Below are 8967 nucleotides of genomic sequence, written 5' to 3'. Positions count from 1 at the left end.
GCATCCCACCACCCCCACCTCCACCTGAATGTGTGGCAGATGGTTCGCAGATTTTTTTTTTTAATAATAAAAAGTGGATTAAAATAAGCTTAAAAAATGTAAGAAAAGAACAGAAAAATGTAAAGGGACGAAATACAGTTGCCTTAAGCCATTGCTTTTGGTGATAGTTATTTCATGGCAGACCCACCCAGCACTGTCACATCCTGCTTTAGCTTGTCTCCTTAATTTGGGGTCTGATTCTGATTTAGTTTTCGCTTGGCCTTCTTCCTCAGGTTCCTCAGGGAGGGTCTCTGTGGGATGCCTAGGCTGGGTCTAGAATCTGGGGAATCTCGGTCTGTTTTTCCCAGAAGCCTATGTGACATGTCTGGTGTTGTGGTTGATGGTCCATTGTCCCTGGCGGCGGAGCACCAGTTCTGGCTGAGCTCCTGTCGAAGCTCACCCCTTACCCGCAGGAGGCTGTTGCCATTGTCAGAGCCAAAAACATCCAAGGTCGTGTCTAGAGCAGTGGTGGACCTGGGTCAAACTGACCAGCCATGTCCCAGGGTGTCTCCTGACACTCTGATCCTGTGACTGAGAGGACAGTAAATGGTGAGCCAGGGACTAGGAGGGGCTCCTTGGGGCCTTCTCCAGGAAACCTGCCTGGCTGGCAGTCTGTTTCGTCTCCCCTCCTGTGGCCTCTGGTCCCAGCCCTGTGCTTTCTCTTCTGTGCCCTGAGTCACGCTACCCCCTACCTAGGCTGTGCTTGCCCACCTCATGGGGGCAGGGAGGCATCAGGGAGTCAGTTCAACTCCAGGGCTGGAGGGGGCAGCACCAAATCTTGTGAGGCCTGAGCTCCCAGGGCAGGCAGAGCCCAGGGAGAAGGTGGGGACTGAGAAATGATGTCAGCCATCCGTGAGCCCAGCCCTCCAGGGCACCCAGAAAGAAGGATACTGGCACCTCCTCTCAAACAACCGTCAGACTGCAGCTGCTCCCTCCAGTGAGCACGAGAGCGCTCAGGATGTGAAAAGCTGCAGGATGCTGACCGCAGAGAGCTGAGAGGCATACGAAAGGAATGATTTCAGTGAGCCCAGACTCTTGCATCTGCTCATACATACAGAGAAAAGCAGTAAATTCCTTGAGATACAGTTTTAATTCACAAAAATTCTTTTGATGTTCAGACTACCTGCCCTTTGTTGCAAACTTCTATAAAACCCAACTCCCCCACCCTGCTTCCTTGGAGCAGTTCTCAGGGTTACTTGAGATGCTGTCTCCCAGGCTTGAAGTCCTAAAAATTTCCACTGAATAAAACATCTTAATTTTTAGACTGACTATCATGTAAGTTGCCAGGGCCCACCAGTACTACTAAGCCCCTCGGGAACTGGGGATGGTGACGCCTCCACTCAAGTTGATGTGGGGGTCAATGTGGTCTTAGCCAAGGCCTGGGGAGAGCCAGCTGGGCCAGCTGTCCTCTGGCAAATTACCACTGACTGCATTACGTCAGAATTCCAGGGCTGGTGTAAAGAGTTGAAAACGTTCACCCTCTCTCACTATTTCAGCAAGTATTTACTGAATGTCAGGGGTGCTGGGGCTAAGGAGAAGGAGCAGGGCCAGACCGGCTGCCTGGGCTCTGAGGGTCTGATGGATGAGCAGCCATGGAACAAGGACACTGTCAGGTCAGAAGGGGCCGGGAGGGAGTCCATGCTCTCAATGTGACATGTGCCTTCAAAAGGTCACAGGGAGCCCAGCTTTAATTTCCAGAAGCCTGGACTGCTGCCTCTGCCCCCAGCCCACGTGCCATCCTTGCTAAGGCACCAAGGCCTGCCCAGGACCCCTTCACTTGCTATGGGTTCGTTCCCTTGCAGCCCCCAAGGAAGCCCGCCCTTCTAGGCCTGGTGATGGGAACCTCAGCCCAAAAGCCAATGTTGGCTGTGGCCTGCAGGTGAAGCAGGGGCAGGACGGCCCCCCACCCCCAGGAGTCCTTCTCCCTCTGGGCAGTGCCCACCCCCCACCCAGGTCCGCTAAAGCCCATCGAGCCGCAGTGGCCAGTCCTTCCCTGTGGCTCCTGCCAGTTCGTCCAGGTCTGTTTCCCCACAGGATGGGGAAGCCATCCCCCACTCCCCTCAGGGTCCCAGCCTTCCCTCCACCGCCCACCCCCAAGGCTACCTGGTGAAGAAGCTGCCCCAGCTCATATCCCGGGACCCAGGCCAGGCCCCCTCCTGAGATATATCTTCTGACCCCTGAGAGTCAGTCTGTCAGAGTTCCTCAAGAGAAACAGAACCTTTAGGGTGTACACACATATCTGAGGAGGTTTATTGCAGGAATTGGCTCCCGTGACCATGAAATGTTCCCACATCTGCCATCTGTGAGCTGGACACCCAGGAAGGCCGGTGCTGAGTTCGGTTTGAGTTCGAAGGCCTGAGGAGTGTGGACACCTGAGGGCCCAGGCAAGATTAACCATCACAGTGAGTCACCTAAGTTGGTCTAGAAAATTCCTCTTCGGCTTAAACAGAGTAGTTCCTCTTCTATACAAGGAATGCTTCATTTTTAAAATTTTTACTTGTTTTTGGCTGCGCTGGGTCCTGCCCTTGGGGGTCCTCCTTGTGGCATGCAGACTTAGTTGCCCTGTGGCACGCGGGATCTTAGTCCCCTGACCAGGGATTGATCGAACCAGAGTCCTCTGCATTGGAAGTGTGGAGTCTTAGCCACTAGACTTCCAGGGAAGTCTTGTTTTTTTTCTCCAGGACATTATCTTGACTTTTTTAAGAACCACCCCCTAATCAGACATCTTCATCAAGAATGAACTTCTCTCTGTTCCTTCTTGCCTCTCAGATCTCTCCTCTGGAGTCATTTTCATTGTTTCTGAAGTTCATCTTCTAGAAGTTCTGTCTAGATGAACTCCCATATGGTCTGAACGTCTTCATCTTGGTATGGGCTGGAGACGGCTGTGCTCGCTCTCAGGGTTGCGGTGAGCGTCCAAGCCACTCGCCCAGGGCCACTTCCGGAGTCAGAGTCAGCTTCACTGGGGGTCTCCACTCCTGTGATCCCAGTGTTTCCCTTAACACCTGTTTTCCCCTGTCTGACTCCTAACGCACCAGATCCTGTCAATTCAGGCGACTCATCAAAGCCCGCTAGCCTGGTGTTCCAGGCCGCGTACCTGCCACACCTAACGTGACCCTGTCTAGTGCAGACACACCATGATACCTGCCCTCCTGCAGACCCTCACCCGTTCCCTCGTCTGTACGCCTGCTTGGGAGACACTAAGCGAAGCAAACTTGCTGTGTCATTATGTGCTCCCCAGGAGGGGGAGGGAGGAGACGGGAGGAGACAGAATGTGTCTGACCTGTCAGCCTTGGACAGAAAGGGAAACCAAAGAAGGGGAGGACCTCCTCACAGAGGCCCCCTCCCCAGAGCTCTGTGGCCGTGGACGGTAAACAGGCTGGTCAGACAGATCAGTCAGGGGGCAGACACTGCGACGTGAGTTCCTCTGCACCCCGATTTGGGTACTTGAGACCCAGAAGAGGACTAGGGCAGCACCCCACTACTCTCCAAGTGCTCTTGAGCACGCACTGGTCTGTGCGCTGGAGGGTTTGATGGACTAATGCCTTGTAAGTGAAGCCCCTCGGTGGTGGAACCTACCAGCAGCCGACCAGTCACAGCCACCCTCGGACCCCTTGCACCCAGTTGGCATTGGTCATGTCACTGGATTGCATCATCCCAGTGACCCTTCGGGCTGCTGCACCCAGGACCAGGGCTGACCTGCTGGCTGGACATGCTTATCGTGCCCCTTGCTGGCAGCTTCCATGAATGTTGACTGAATATGGAGCCAGGAACTGATGACACCTCTCGCTGTGGCCCAGCTCATGCAGTTTGAATCCCAAGGAAAACAAAAGTACTCTTTTCCTGCAACAGTTAATGAAAATGGTGTGATAGCACTCTCTTCATGCTGAACCACCTGGACTGGCTGGTAACAAGGGTTTCTGGTGCTTATTGCTGTGAACGAGCAAAGGTTACATAATGAAGTGGATATTTTAGCATCATGAGATGCTGTCCTAACATTAACTGAAGAAATTGCCACCACTCAGGAGACAGCCTTGATCATCACGAACGGTTTATTCCTGTGTCACCAGGTGAGGTATGCCATGTGCCTTGACACATTCCACAAGGATTCTGGATTCCCCAAGTACGTCATCCATGAATCATACGTGAGCACAAGCTGCTGCCGGCGTTCCGCCCTCCTTGGTGTGAGGAACTGCCTCAGGTGCTCCTCAGACGCGGGAAGCAGAGACGGTTGGGCCTTGACTGAAGACAAAATCCAGGGTCCCTAAACCCAAGGAGTTTCCTCAGGGGACATGTGGGCAATTACTAAGGACAAATTGCTGGCCTTTTCCTCCAGCTACAAAGAGGCCCTGTACCAGTGTGGCTTCTCTGCGCACTGAAGGCTCTCTCACATTGAGAGCCTTTGTACTGGGTTATTGGACAAGAGACCAGTGTGCGGAGGGGGGGCGGCTTGGGGGTCGCCCTGACACTCAGCCCCATCTCCCTCAGACCCCACGGAATTGTCTCAGCCTTGGAAACTGGATTCCTCCAGCACTCAGTGGCCCCAGGCTCTTGCATTCACAGATTTCCTCCTGCTGCTCAGCACACTGTAAAACCCCCCACGTATCCCCTCAGCACAGAACAGACCCCTGCATGCTGGCCAGATCTCAGGGGCCATGAAGCCCAGTCTGCTCACTGGGGCAGGTCAGAAGCTAACACCCCAGAAGCAGCACTGCAACAGGAACCCCAGGGGTTGGTGGGAAAGGCCGCCTTGCTCCCCAGGAGGATATTTCTCAAGTGTGTTAGACACTGGATCCCAGAGTTCTCTATAAAGGAAGTTCCAGCAACGTCCACTGTGGTTTAACCTGCTAGAGAACTCAACCAGAGCTGAAATAAAGAACACAATAGAATACGCAACAGAAGGGATACAGCTTAGGAATCAGTCAATTATAAGACCAGACTAAGAAAATCGTCAAGACTGAAGAAACAAAAAATGTAAACGAAAACCTCAGAGATGTGGGAGTCAGTAAAGGGACTGACATCTGAATAAGAGCATTCCAGAGAGACATACAAACATGGCGGGAGAAAGTATCTGAAGAAACAGTGGACACAGATTTCCTGGAATGATACAGACGTGAAGCACACTGACCAGAAAAGCTGAGTGCCAAAAAGAGAGAAGAAGAACAGCGCACACCTGTGTGTATGTATATATATCACATAGGACTTGAAGAATATCAGAGAGAAAGCTCAGAGAGAGAGCCAGCGTGCCACGTGCAAAGGAGCGAGCCAGAATGACATCAGGTTTCTCACCAGTGACACTGGATGCAAAAAAGACAATGAAGCAGTGTTTTCTAAGGGCAAGGGAAAGAATTTAGAATTTTACATCCACCCAAACTGTCATTCAAATTAGACAGATGGGTCCCTATATACCAATTATTACAGAGTTAATAAACATTATCAGTTGAAAGACAAATAGTGATTATTTTTAAGAATCCAGATGCAAACAAAAATATAAAAATAAAATTTTAAAAGCAAAAATAAGAAAAGGGAAACAAGAAAAGAATCGAGATGCACTTAGAGACGTCGAGAGCATGAGGATGTGCAAAGAGTGAAAGCAGGGGACCTCCCTGGCGGTCCAGTGGCTGAGATGCTGTACTCCCAGTGCCCGAGGCCCAGGGTCAATCCCTGGTCAGAGGACCAGATCCCACATGCTGCAACTAAGACCCAGTGCAGCCCAATAAATAAATACAGATTTAAAAAGTGAAAGTAAAAGGATTAAGGTGGAGGTGAGAAGAGGCGAAACTGGAGAAAGGGGAAAGGCACAAACTTCGAGTTAGAGCTGACAGCTGTGGGACAGACATAGGAAAAGTGCTGACAGGAAATCCTGAGGGTTCTCATCACTAGGAAAAAAATTTTTTTCCCTTTTTTTTTGTCATATCTATATAGGAATACAGATGTTAGCAGAACCCACTGTGGTAATCATTTCATAACATATGTAAATCAAACCACCATGCTGCATGTCTTAAAACTGAGTGATGTATGTCAATTATTTCTCAATAAAACTGGGGAAAAAAAGGAAGACAACTCACCAGGCAAAAATACTAACTAGAAGAAATCTCAGATAGCTATACTAACATCAGATGAAATAAACTAAGATAAAAGGGAACTGTAGGAATAGAAAGAGTCAATTCATAAAAAAGGGTCCTGTTTTAAACATGTTGCACTTAATGTAAACTTAAAAAACAGCTAATGAAAAAAGCAACAGACTATAGGAAGAGGCCATTACATCCACCTTAAGGATCCACAGTTGGTGAATGTCAAACGGCGCAAGCACTTTGGGAAGCATTTGGTGGCACTGACTGGAGTTGGGACACAGAAATTTCACGCTCAGGAGCTGTATCAATGGAAACATACGTGAAGGACAAAGACACAGGTGCAAGAATGTTTACAACAGCGAAATTGGGAAAAGCCCAAACGCCATCAGAAAAAGCGAATGGGTACATTTGATACAGTCCCACAGGAAACAGTATAAATGGTCAAAACAAATGAACTACAGCATTACACAGCAATAAGGAGAAACACAGTAATATAGGGGTAAATGAAAGAGCCCCAAAATATTCCGCTTGTTATCCTTCTATTAAAGTTGAAAATAGCTTTCCAAGAAAATCACATAGAAGGAAAACAAGAGCAAAGGTAATTCAAGAAGACAGTTACCTGGGGTGGGAGAACAGAAAACGGGAGGGGTGGGGAGTAGGAAGGAAGAGTGGAGGCATGTGGTAGCTTGGGTTATTGTCAAGTCCTGGCTTTTGTTTTGTGGTGGTGAGTTGCAAGGTGCTGTAGTTAAAAATTACCAATGATGGGACTTCCCTGGTGGTCCAGGGGTTAAGAATCTGCCTTCCAGTCAATGCAAGGGACGTGGGTTCAGTCCCTGGTCAGGGAACTAAGATCCCTGAGTATCACAACTACAGAGCCCGTGTGCTTGGGAGCCCACATACCACAACTGGAGAAGCCCTCCTGCTGCAATGAAGAGCCAGCACAGCTGAAAAAAAAGGTATCACGATGGACACCAAAGAACACTAAAAACGGAATACTTCACACCTATCAGGATGGCTACGATCAAAAAAACAAAAATAGTGTTGGCAAGGATGTGAAGAAACTTGAACGCTCTGCACAGATGGTGGGGAATGAAAGCTGGTACAGCCACCACAGAAAACAGTATGGTGGTAGTTCCTTAACAATCACAAACAGCCACGCGACCCAGCAGTTCCACTTCTCTGTATGTATTCAAAAGAAAGCAAGGTTTCAGAGATCTCTGTACACCCATATGCACAGGAGCATTAGTCACAGCCGGTAAAAGAACCCAAGAGTTCATCAATTTAGATAAAAAAAAGTGACAGGACAAACAATGGAATAGTCGTCAGCCTTACAGAGGAAGGAAATTGTGGCATATGCCGTAATTTCTCCTGGATAAACCTTGAGAACATTATACAAAGTAAGAAAAATAACCCACTTACAAAAAAGACGACGACTGTACGAGCCCACTTATCTGAGACACCTGGTCATACTCATCAAAACAGAAAGTAGGGAACTCCCTGGTGGCTCACTGGTGAGGACTCTGTGCGCTCACTGCTGAGGGCTCAGGTACAATCCGTGTTCAGGGAACTAAGATGTGCAAGCCATTAAGCATGGTGGGTGCCTCCTACCTCAAAAAGAAAGAAAGTAGAATGGTAGTTGTCAGGGACTGGAGGAAGGGCAAATGCGGAGTTGATAATGTGCATGAAAACATTCTGGGAGTTGGCTGTACAACAGTGTCACTGTACTCAACACTACTGAACTGCACACTTAAAAATGGTTAAGATGGTAAATTTTATGTGTCTCTCAATTCAAGAATTCAACTCAAAAAACACCTAGATACAAATACTTAGAGAACTGTATTAAGGGAAACTTTAGCCCTAAAATGTAAGACTGTTTCACATATCACCTGATTACCAAAGGAAAACAGAATCTTTATCGGGAAATGATCTAGAAACCATCCCTTTAACCAGGTGATCAAAAAGCGTCACCAATAGTTGGGTGTCCTCTACCACCTGCCTTGTGCTTTGTGATAGATGAACAGCAGCTCCACACCTGGTGATGCACCTGGTCAGAGCACGTCAGCTCTAGGTTATTTTTGCTAAAATCATTTAATCCAAATCTAAGCATACAAAACAATCACCCAAACCCAAGCCCAGGGTATTTTTATAAGAAAACTGGCTTGCATTGTTAAAACGTCCATTCTATGAAAAACAGACCCAAAAGATGTTAAGAAGTCTATTCTAAATTAAGAGAGGCTAAAGAGATACAACAACTAAACGCAAAACCTATGTGTTTTGTATGCGCAGAGTAGACTGTGTCAGAATGCTATACACTAGTGGCCCTGCTGAAGGCGCCCACTTCATAACTCTCTCACTTTTTCTTCAGGTGTGAAAATCCCCTAACTAGGGGAAGGGAGGAAGTAAAGCTGAAAATTAATGAGCTAAGGACAAAACTAAACGGGTTAGAAAAAGAACCACAGAATAAACTCAAAGGCAGTATAAGGAGAAATATGGTAAAAGCAGAAATTAATGAAACAGAAAAGAAACTAACAATGAGGAGCGACAACAAAAAGTCAGTGCAGAGAGTAATAAATGAACTTCTATCAAGATCGACAAGACTGAAAAAGAAAAAAGCACAAACAAATAATATTAGATATAAAAAAGGGGGATACAACTTTGGACACAGTTAAGATTACAAACCTAAAAGTCAATTAAACTTTGTGCCACAGATGAAATAAGAAATAAATATCACCGACTCAAGAACAGAAACCTGACCAATCCTGTTCTCAATAAAAATCGAAAGTTAAAAATCTACCCACTGCAAAAATACCAGCCACAGCTGGTTTCAGAGTTAAGTTTTACCAAAAATTTTACAAGT

Source organism: Moschus berezovskii, chromosome 25 (genome assembly GCF_049115385.1).
Source record: "Moschus berezovskii isolate FMDL1 chromosome 25, NW_MosBer_1.0, whole genome shotgun sequence".
Lineage (NCBI taxonomy): Eukaryota > Metazoa > Chordata > Mammalia > Artiodactyla > Moschidae > Moschus > Moschus berezovskii.
This window is presented reverse-complemented; position numbering follows the sequence as displayed.